General features: G+C 39.6%; 1 long non-coding RNA gene across 1 annotated transcript; it reads right to left on the reverse strand.

Annotated features, from left to right (window-relative positions):
• Window positions 1-35: 35 nt before the first annotated feature.
• LOC144220945 (uncharacterized) lies at window positions 36-5,084 on the reverse strand. Its single transcript, XR_013331900.1, has 3 exons — window positions 5,026-5,084; window positions 3,940-3,990; window positions 36-254 (listed from the first exon to the last, which is right to left on the reverse strand). It is a non-coding gene; the product is annotated as an uncharacterized LOC144220945 (long non-coding RNA).
• Between the last annotated feature and the right edge of the window lie 6,871 nt (window positions 5,085-11,955).

Consider the following 11,955-nt stretch of genomic DNA (forward strand, 5'->3'; position numbering starts at 1 on the left):
TTTTATCCAGGGTGTTGAAAAGAGCACATTGTGGTACAAGGGGCAGGGAGATAGTGTTCTTTGCTCTTCAGCTGTGGTATTAAACAAGGGCTGGAGGAAGGAGAAGCTGCGTTTGGCCCTGGACTTCCTGCAGAAGTTCATGATCATGAATCTCCCCGTCTGTCAGGGGTGTAAGCGTTGGGATTCAAAGGAGTGACTGGTGGAAAGGTTAGCATGGGGACTATAGTAGTTTGTCTGCTAATTGGTGGTTTCCTCTGATAAGACAAAAATCAAGACAAAAATGTATTTATAAGAACTCAATATATTAACATTACATAGAGGTTACGTACATAACAAAATATATCTTAACATTTATACAGGCAAGGAGGGAAGAATTTTCACTTGATGCCAATGGGTTTTTTAGTCCCATTAACTTATTACCAACTTTCTCTACTTCTATCTGGGTGTATGACAGTTAATCAGTGGAATTTCAAATGTTTTTATACAAAATTTTTTAAAACTTTTTTTAATGTTTATTTATTTTTGAGAGAGAGAGACAGAGCTTGAGGAGGGGAGGGGCACAGAGAGAGGGAGACACAGAATCCAAAGCAGGCTCCAGGCTCTGAGCTGTCAGCACAGAGCCCGACATGAGGCCCGAACTCATGAACCGTGCATGAGATCATGTATGACCTGAGATGAAGTCGGATGCTTAACTAACTGAGCCACCCAAGTGCCCCTATATGATCTTTTTAAAAATGTGTATTTTTGGGGGCTCCTGGGTGGCTCAGTCGGTTAAAAGTCCAACTTCGGCTCAGGTCAGATCTCACAGTTCATGGGTTCGAGCCCCGCATCAGGCTCTGTGCTGACAGCTCAGAGCCTGGAGCCTGTTTCGGATTCTGTGTCTCCCTCTCTCTCTGCCCCTCCCCCACTCATGCTGTCTTTCTCTGTCTCAAAAATAAATAAACTATAAAAAATTAAAAAATAAAATGTGTATTTATTTTTGAGAGAATGCAAGCAGTAGAGGGGCAGAGAGAGGGGGACAGAGGATCCAAAGCAGGCTTTGCACTGACAGCAAAGAGCCTGATGTAGGGCTTGATCTCACAAACTGTGAGATCACGACCTGAGCCAAAGTTGGACACGCAAATGACTGAGCCACTCAGGCACCCCTTTATTTGATCTTTAAAAAGAAAATCAAGTATTCTCTTTCCAACCTGGTTGTTTCAGCTAATACTACCAGGAAGAACAACTAGAAATTCTATTAAGCATTTCTGAAGCTTGCCGAGTTCTAAGGAAAGAAGGCTTCGTGGACTCAAGATTGACAAAAATCTCAAGAAGGCATTTTCTCTACTCAAGGCAATAGACAATGCCAAAAGTAGTGGTAAAAGGCTGAGAAACTGAGCAGAACTTTCGACAGGGATGGGTGTTAAAAGTTCAAGTTTGGGAGCTGCCAGAGAGAAGGCGACTTAGTAAGTAATCAAGTTTGTGATTGGAACCTCAAGGACTTCATCCTGGGGGTAAGAGTGAACCAGGGGGGCTTGATCTAGTCATCTCAGTCTCCAACCGGAGTGAACTGGTCTGTGAGTGTCATGCCCATAGCTACATGCCCAAGAGAAACAAAAGTAAATCCTCTCTGGAGAAAGGCAACTTCATCCAGAACTTCAATGTTTACTGCTCAATCAAAATTAACCAGGCTTTAAAAAAAAAAAAAAAGGATCCAAAGTCAGTGTTGTGGGGGAACAAGACTTAACTGACAAGGGAAAGAAAAAAGTAGATAATAGAAACACACCCTCAGGAGATCCAAAACAAGTGGAGTTATTGGACATTGAGCCTAGGTGGCTCAGTCCATTAGACATCCAACTCTTGATTTTGGCTCAGGTCATGACTCCAGGGTTGTCTCGAGCCCTGCATTGGGCTCCATGCTCAGCATGCTTAAGATTCTCTCTCGCTCTCCCTCTGCCCCTCTCCCTTGCTTGCACTCTCTCTCTAAAAATAAATAAAAATATTTTTTTAAAAAATAATTTAATTGATTAATATCCAATTAAATACAACTGAAGACAGAATTAGTTAACAGAAGATAGATCAGAAGAAAATATGCATAGTGAGCTAAAGAAAGGGATGGAAAATATGGAAAATAGCATAAGAGACATATGAGAGCCATGGAAAGGTTAGGTGTGTATCTGGAGTTTGAGCACAAAGAGAATAGTGCAGATGGAAACTTTCATCAGATAATGGCTAATAATTTTGAGGAAATGGTGAAAGATTCAATAAACACCAAGCAAGAAAAATACAAACAACTACACATTACAGTAAGACATCTGAAAACCAGAAACGAACAAGAAAGTTTTAGAGATATTTTAAAAATCAAAGTTATGTGGATTTAAATGAATGTTTTCTTTCTTAAAACAACTTCTTTCTCAAACATTTTTAGTAGGAAACGTGCAATGGCAGTTTGAGAGAACTGTTAGCTTATTATCTTCAACATTTTCAAGAAATTATATCACTTTTCAAATAGAGTTGCAAGTTTTAGTTCTTTCATTAATTAGCAATTCTGTTAGTATTTCTGTAACATTCTTAGGTCCCAAATGATTTAAAGTTTTATTAAAAATAAGAAATAAATAGAATATTAGCCAGTATTGTGATGACAAAACTCTCAAATACATTCACATTTCCTTGCTTTTCCCCTTATTTTCCTGAACCTTCACCTTCACTCTTCTTTCAAGTCTTGATAATGTTACCAAAGTCACGAATGAAAACTTACACAGATATTCAAGAGTTTATATAAGTTCTGAAGGTACTGCAAGAGAAAACAAAGTTACATGGCATTTAATTGTTAGGAAATTTTATGCTTCTGAAAGTTCTGGGAACAAATGAGACACTTCTAAGAAGAAATCACAAAATTGCTTTAAGGTCTGTGAATAATAAAGAAGCTTGTAATGTAAACTGAACACTCACACAGAAGACAAGCCAATTAGGAGTTAGCAGAGATGAATAATGATACAGAAATGTTCCAGATATTAACTCTACTGAAAAAACAACCAGAGGCTCTAGAGACACAGGGATTTATCTCTGCCTTTCTAGTCAGACTACAAAAGGAAAGGGAAGTTGAAAAACAAAGTGGGGAGCAGAGAGTTGTGTGCTTTGGCAGTTCTCCCTGAACCAAAACCTGAGCTTTCAAAGATACTCCAAGCATCTTTAGGAAACAAGCAATATACCAAGAGGCCACAATCTATAGACCAAAACCTACACTAGAGACAATTACTGAAAATAAGTATAAATTTATCTCTGATAAATATCTTGCTTGGCCAAGAAGTAGAAGTTTCTCAGTTGAGATAAAGCCCTCTAAAGGGAATAAATACACGTAACTTTTTATGAGGAATTTTGAATATTGTAATGATGTATTTACATTAGTTGACAGAGGGAAAAAGAAATAGTCTATATAGGATAATTTTCCATGGAGCCTCTGAAAAGTAGATATAATGTTAAGCAAAACAAGATATTCTGGCAATTTCTAGGTTCTAATTAATTGATCTTATTTTAACTGGATTATGCTAAACTTGAAAAAGTTTCATGATTTATATTATCCCCTAATTCGCAAAAGAATGTAAACAAGTTGTATATTGAGAAGGGTGTTGTTCACCTAGACGAGAGGTGGCTCAGGGCTCATGCTGCTAACCTTCACGGACCTGAAGAAGGTCTATTTCTCTGGCGATGACTCTCCCAGCTGGTAGGGACTGCCTACACACTGCCTACTCCCCGCTCTGACAGTGAGGCTCTTTCCTGTGCTTTCCCTTAGGTAGTTAGTTTTTACCTTGGAGAAAAATCTTACGATCATACTTTAAGTTCCTGAAAACATTCCTTCTTGAAAATATCAAATATTTTCTCCCTAAATCATATCTTTTTGGAGACATCAAACATTCCTAATTTATGTTTTGTTTTCTTTTTTAATAAAAGAGCAATTACCTTCCAGCTTAAGAAATGATGATAGGGAATTCCAGAATGAAATTCTTGTACCTGTGAAAATGGAGAGGCAGAGTGTGGAGACTGAAGAAATAGTTACGAGAGCAGCGGTAACAAGTCAGGACATTTAGACTCAGTTCCTTGAAGGCAAGGACTGGGTTTTGTCATTTATGCAATCCTGGCACCTGACATGGTTCTCCCTGTCTTTTGGATGTTCAGGAAATTTTTGTTTATAGACTGAGTGAATGAATCTCGCATATGTTAACATCAGTCACTGATCCTTTTTAATACCAGGAATATTATCTTCCGGTCATTCTCTCAGCCCACTGACGCCTTTGTTTACACTAACAACAGTCTTGCTTGACTGGTCCTGGTGGTCTTATTTATCCAGGGCTTCTCCTTAGCAACCACATTTGGATACTGCCCCTGGTGCTTTCCATTGCGCCGTGCTTCCCAAGCCTGCCAGCCCAGTGAAATAATCACCTGGGGAGTTTATAATAACCTTGATGCCTGAGTCATGGCCCCAGGCCAATTAAGTCAGCTTTTGGGGGTGGGACCCAGATATCAGGACTTTTTAAAATTTCCCAAGCCATTCCAAGGTGCAGTCACCATTGAGAACCACTGCTCTCCTTTGAGGCCAGGAGAGCTTGCCCAGTGTACTTGACTCAAGTCTCTTGCTTTTTTAACAGGGCCTTTTAAAATCAGTTGGGGGCGCCTGGGTGGCTCAATTGGTTAAGCATCCAAATTCAGCCCAGGTCATGATCTCACTATTCATGAGTTCAAGCCCCACATTGGTCTCTGTGCTGACAGCTCGGAGCCTGGAGTCTACCTTGGATTCTCTCTCTCTCTGCCCAGCCCTCATTCTGTCTCTCTCTCTCAAAAATAAATAAACATTAAAAAAAATTTTTTTAATAGGTTAAAAGACCTGCTTTCACCTCCAAAGAAACTTGAAATGGTGGTTGCAGCTTTGCCTCCACTCATAGATTTTTGTTTGTTTGTTTGTTTTTGTTTTAGGATTGAGTATAACTAAAAGTTCAGAATGCCTAAACCAAGGCTGATTTGTAGAACAGACATTAAAAGGTTACTTACTGGTCTACAATGAGCTGCGGCCAAAAGGAAAGTGATCAGAAGCACCACCTTCATCTTTCAGTTCTATCTACAAATAAAACAAGAGAATTATTTCATTTCCTTTTTAAGTTTATTTATTTATATTGAGAGAAAATGTGCACATAAGCACAGGGGAAGGGTAGAGAGAGAGGGTGGTGGGGAGGGAGAGAGAATCCCAAGCAGGCTCCACACTGTCAGCATGGAGCCCAATATGGGGCTCAAACTCACAAACTGTAAAATCATGACCTGAGCTGAAGTNAAAAGACCTGCTTTCACCTCCAAAGAAACTTGAAATGGTGGTTGCAGCTTTGCCTCCACTCATAGATTTTTGTTTGTTTGTTTGTTTTTGTTTTAGGATTGAGTATAACTAAAAGTTCAGAATGCCTAAACCAAGGCTGATTTGTAGAACAGACATTAAAAGGTTACTTACTGGTCTACAATGAGCTGCGGCCAAAAGGAAAGTGATCAGAAGCACCACCTTCATCTTTCAGTTCTATCTACAAATAAAACAAGAGAATTATTTCATTTCCTTTTTAAGTTTATTTATTTATACTGAGAGAAAATGTGCACATAAGCACAAGGGAAGGGTAGAGAGAGAGGGTGGCGGGGAGAGAGAGAGAATCCCAAGCAGGCTCCACACTGTCAGCATGGAGCCCAATATGGGGCTCAAACTCACAAACTGTAAAATCATGACCTGAGCTGAAGTTGAAGTTGACGCGCCCCATATAATATCCATTTAGAATTGAGTTTTTGTCCTGTTTACACCTATATATCAAGATGTAGATTGTTTACATCATACATTAGTAAATTCCCATAGTAAATTCTGTTTTCTACTGTATCATGGCAACTTTTATTTCAATCATTTTCATTTTGTATGAAAACAAGAAAAGTTCCAAAGTTTTAGGGCACCTGGGTGGCTCAGTCAGTTGAGCTATCAACTCTTGATTTCAGCTCAGGTCATGATTCCAGGATTGTGGGGTCAGGCTTTGAGCTGAGCATGGAGCCTGCTTAAGATTCTCTCTCTCCCTCTGCTCCTCTCCCCCCACCCCCACTTATTCTCTCTCTCTAAAATAAAATGAAATAAAATAATACCATGCCTTTCAAATGCTGTATAAAATGCCCCTTTTTTATTGTTCTGAGGGAAGAGAAGAGAAATCAGGGATTCTGAAGAGAAATGTAATTGCTATATTTCTCCATAAGCAGAATACTATAATTTTCATCAAAAATATATTAACCTATTCATTTTGTGAGTCAGAAATGTCTTTCTTGGTAAATGCTTATTATAAAAGCTCTGCCATTTGAAATACTTTTTACAAAAAAAATTAAATGTAGTTTTAAAATAAATCAAGATAGAAAATAACAATACATACCAATAATCTTAGACCTGCAAAATATCATTAAGAGAATATACCCTGAAAAAAACTGCCAACAGTTGATTTAAAAATCCATCTTGAAGCATTAAACAGTATTTGAAATGGGAAGAGAGCCTTCCAGAGGATGATATGAAGACTAAGTTTCTGTAAATATTACTGCCTACTAGGAATGCTTACATCCTTTAAGTTCCCTTCTTAAAACTGTTGCTGTTCCCCTCGTTTTTCCCTCATATACATTGCTAAGAATATTGCAAGTGTACACTGGCAAAATGACTTTAAACAGTTCACTTATGTAGAATTTGTGTCACTGTTCTTTTTCTGTAATTTGTTTTCAGTCACTATTTTAAAACCCTAATATAACCCAGAACAAACATCAGAGTAACATATTTAAAGTAAATATGCAATGTGCTTATATAAGACAGTATCTACAGAATCAATAAAACATATGCCATGACTATAAAAGTGAATTAAAATGTTATTGTCAATAAATTAAACTGAATTCTTTAATTCTCAAATTTTCCAGTCATCCATATCTTTTCAAAGATAATATAATTTATAATTAAAAGGGTATTACCTTGTACACCAGAAAAAAATGAAATGTCCGATATCACTAAGATTACCTTGCAGCCTCGTTTCACATGATCTGGGTAATCACAAGATATTTATATGTGTAGATATTAATGACGTGTGATATCAGCACATTAGAAAACTGAGTTCTGATGATCCTCATTTACATAGGGATAGGGCAGGTATTTCCTTTGGAGGCCAATACCTCATTCTTTGTGGGGCCAAGATCCTTGTCTCTGATCATAATACATTTTTGTGGTTATTCAGGAGACATGAGGAATTCTTTAGGAGACTCTAGGGTTTTGTTAATGAACAATGAGAATGAATAATTGCAACAACTAGTAAAGTACCATCCTGTATTAGTAGTTAGGTTGGGAGATACAACTTGAGGACATCTACTTAAAAGATTTAACATAAATCCACTGAAATTTGCATGCATCATGTGTCTGGAGAAGAAGCTTTGTTCCACCATCTCATTCACCGGGGAGACAGAGGCTCTTGACCTGGGTAACACTTGGATCATTGATGTGTTTCCTATCTGTGTTCTCTGAGTGGATTTAGTGGTGTTATAAACCACTGGGTGCTTACTGGCTAAGGCTGGCACACAGGTAAGTTTTTCTGAGCTTAGAAGACATGACTAAGTCAAGAAGCGGTTCTGTAAAAAACTTGATTAAAAAAAAAAAGCTGTTCTGCATTGGTAATCTTTTCTTTAAAATAAAAAGATTAAGGTGTACTTCCTTTCTGAACAAAATTCATTTCATCTCATAAAACCAACATAGGCCCCTCTGAAAATTTGGACTACATAGAAAAGAGCTCCAATCCAGCAATTTCATTCCTATGTGTATTCAGGAGAATTAAAAATTATACACCTACATAAAAACTGGTAAACAAAGATTCATAGCAGCATTATTCATAATGACCAAAAAGTGGAAACAACCCAAGTGCCCATCAACTGATGAATAGGTAAACAATTTGTGGTACAACCACAAAATGGAATATTATTTGGCAAGAAAAAGGAATGGCACAATATAGTCAAAGGGCTGAAAGAAAAACACTTCCAGCCAAGAATATTCTACCTGGCAAAGTGATTCAGAATTGAAGGAGAGATAAAGAGGTTTCCAGAGAAGCAAAAGCTAAGTTTAGTGGTGATAACCACTAAACGAGCCTTACGAGAAATGTTTATCACAAGGTGAGGAGAATTTGCTGAGTAATATTCAGGAGACCACTTTAGAGTAAACATCATTCTGATGCTGACATTCCAAGGATGATGTTGGATCACGAAATATCCCCTTTCTCTCTAATTCCATGGCGAATGATGCCTAACTATGACATTTTCTGCTCTTCAATTCCAGGTCTTGTATTGCTTTATCTGTATCTTTATAGAAATCCCCACCCCCAACAGCTTGCTTGAGTTAACGAGTTAGTCCCTTTCAACCAAAGACCATGGGCAAAAAGGATATTTTTAAAATTTGATAATTCAATTTATTTAAGTTGCTTTTAAAAACATTTATTGTTTTATTTATTTAGGGATTTAGAGCATGAGCAGGGGAGGGGAAAAGAGAGGGAGAAGAACGAACCCCAAGCAGGTTCCACACCATCAGTGGTGCAACACAGGGCTTGAACCCACGAACCATGAGATCATGACCTGACCCCAAATCAAGAGTTGGATGCTTAACCGACTGAACCACCCAAGCGCCCCAACTTCTTTAAATTCTTAAACATACAGACTACTGATATGTTTTCTGACAGAGATTCTCTTATACAGATAATAAATATACCATTATATTAATTAATCCCCAGATGAATTATATCTAAAGAGACATTTATTGATTAGTAACGACTCATAACTAAATTATTCTCCAAGCAAAATAGGGAAAGTGAAACATGGAGACAATGCACATTTGTGAGAGAATAGAGTCAAATCTCATGGAGGTCTTGGTCTCCACTGAGGTGGAGGGTGGAGGTAGGAATGACAAACCATATAGGGGAGAACCATGAGAATTTCAGTAGAAGGACATTGAGGCTGGGACTGAGATGTGGGATAGGGAGGGAGTCTTTGACATCCAGTAATGGTTCCCAAGTGACAGTCCATGGACAGGCTGCCTCAGATTTATCTGGGCAGCTTTAACCACCTGCAGAGGGGGGCAGAATTATGGTTCTCCCCAAAGATGTCCAGACCCTAATCCCTTGAACCTGTGAATATGTTTCCTCATGTGGCAAAAGGGTCTTTTCGGCTGTGATTTAGTTAAGGGCTTTAGATGTTGAGATCATCCTGCAGTATCCAGATGGGTTAAATGTAATCATTAAGGCCCTTAAAAGCTGAGCGGGGAGGCAGAAGAGGAGATCAGAGTGAAATGGGGTCCGGAGGGCTCATCCTGCCATTGCTGCCTCTGCAGATGGGAAGGGACCGTGAGCCAAGCAATGTGAACTGCAAAAGGCATTGAAGCAAATCCTCCCCCACTAGAACCTCCAGAAAGGAAGGCAGCCCAGCAGAGACCTTGATTTTATAGCCCAGGGATACTTAGTTGGATATTTGACCTACAGAACTGGAAGATAATTAATTCGTGTTGTTTTAAGCCACTGAGTGTGGTAATTTGTTACAGCCTTAATGGGAAATGAACACGCCATCCACACCCTATCCTCAGTGCTTCTGATTCAGCATTTTTTACAAAGCTGCTATTTGTCCAGGTTTGGAGAATCTTGCTTCTAAGCTTTAAATATGGCTTTAAATCCACTTCGGAGAATGGATTTAGGGAATGTAACGACGTGGTTTTACCTCTTATCTTTGGAGATCTCATTTTTCTAAAGCATGTCCAAACAGTCTTCCTGATGGAGGAGAGCGTGAGAGTGGCAAAGGGACCAGGAAATCCAGAAATCACATTCTATGTGTTCTTACTTTAAATGAATTTGGTAAATGCGTTATTGCTTCACAGAGTTCTGTTATGTTTGCTCTCTACTTCATGCTATGGTTAATTACAAACATACTCTTTTCTCGGGTGAAGAGATTAAGTTTTGAAATTCTCTTTTATAGTTAAAACACTTTTTTCTTTCACTGGCGTCTAGGTGGCCCAGTCAGTTAAGTGTTCGATTTTTTTCTGCTTAGGTCATGATCTCGTGGTTTGTGGGTTCAAGCCCCGCATAGGGCTCTTTGCCGTCATTGTGAATCTGGCTTCCAATCTTTTGCCTCTCTCTCTGCTCCTCCCCTGTTCGTTCACATGTGCTCTCTCTCTGTCTCTCAAAAATGAAAATAAACATTAAAACAACAAAAATACCTTTATATTTCAAAATTCAATGTGTGTAGTCAGTATGTGGTAAGCATTTCCTGTGAGTGAGGCCTACTAAACCCTCCTTCCCTCCAGGTCCTTTCCCTTGGGGACAAGTCAGCAATCCAGGGGTTCTGAAGGTGGCAGCTGGTCCTTGATTCTGTGCTCTTACCTCAGAGCAAATCATCCTCACTATGGGGGTAAACACACTTACAACATAATTAGTGGTTAAAACTGCTGCTTAGCTCAGACACAGTGCTCATGTTTTATCATTAAAAACCCTGGAGTCTTATGTTTTGGTGATTGTAGGTCCAGCCTCTTTGTCTTCAACTACAATTTTTGCTCTGATTAAAGTAAAAATAAAACAAAACAAAAACCCTCTAACGTAGAGGTTTTCAACGTGACCACACATTAGACTCACATTTTTTAAAATAATTTTTTAAAATGTTTATTTATTTTTGAGAGACAAAGACAGAGCGTGAGCAGGGGAGGGGCAGAGAGAGAGGGAGACAGAATCTGAAGCAGGCTCCAGGCTCTGGGCTGTCAGCACAGAGACCAATGCAGGGTCACTGACCATGAGATCAGGATCTGAGCCGAAGTCGGACCCTCAACAGAATGAGCCACCCAGGCGCCCCTAGATTTACTTTTCAAAATAATTATGGATGCCCAGGTTCCACCCCCACACATTCTGATTCAGTTGATCTTGGATTGGGCCCGAGCATCAATATGTTTGCTTTTTTTAAAATACTCCTGCCTTCCCAGATGATTTTAATGTGAAGAACCCCTGTTTTCTAAGAGACTTGAACCCTGGAGTGCCTGTCCTGACTCCTTTCTTTTGAGATTTGAACCCCTGGAGAATTCCCGCTGCTGGGGGTTGCTAGGGCATCCTATTACTGGAGGAGCCAGCAGCCGGCCCCTAGGCCTCTGCAACATGATTCCTTGTAGGATTGAGAAAGCTGATGGACAGCTTCCTCATTTGGGTGGAGTTAAGGATTGCCTAGCAATCATGCCCTTGCTCCCAGTGGCTCAGGAAATGGTTACATTACTGCAGGTTCCTCCAAGGAAAGATGTACAGTAATGACAGCCCAGAGTTTAAATCTGCATGAACTTCCGGCACAGGAAACAGCTGTTAGCTCATGCACCCATTAGTGCCGTATTTGTAGCTCTCCAGAGAAGAATGATCTCCGGCTAGCTTAAGTAGGACACACTTGGAGAACGGATGTTTGGGGGTGACACTGACGGTGTGGCTTGCGCAGTGTCGACGGGAGATCCCAGCTCTGTTTTCGCTTGCAGATAGGTAGCAGCGACGACTAAACAGAGACGAGAATTGCAGCCAATGCCGTCATGTCCCACACAGACAGATAGGACAAAACCGTTCTCTATGTGTCCTATGAGTAAAATGGTAAACACAGAGAAAATGTTTGAAAAGCTTCCTCCCAGACTGGGAGAAAGGCAAATACCCAGTGAGTGAAGCAAACGTTCCCTATTTAGGCTGCAGGGCTCATCTTTAGTCTGAAGCACAAACAGAAATGAGGAAGAAAAGGCGTAAGTTGATGTGACAAGTGTTTACTTGGGAGACTTGGCCTAAAAAAGGCGGCAAAGCAGGGAAAAGTGAAGAGGCCCTTAGGTCAGATCGAATCTGCCTGTGTAGAGAGACAGCCCTGATTTGATATAAAGCACTACCACCAAGATCAAGGTGTTGTCTGCAG

The sequence above is a fragment of the Crocuta crocuta genome, unplaced genomic scaffold, assembly GCF_008692635.1.
Source record: "Crocuta crocuta isolate KB4526 unplaced genomic scaffold, BGI_CrCroc_1.0 scaffold1, whole genome shotgun sequence".
Classification (NCBI taxonomy): Eukaryota; Metazoa; Chordata; class Mammalia; order Carnivora; family Hyaenidae; genus Crocuta; species Crocuta crocuta.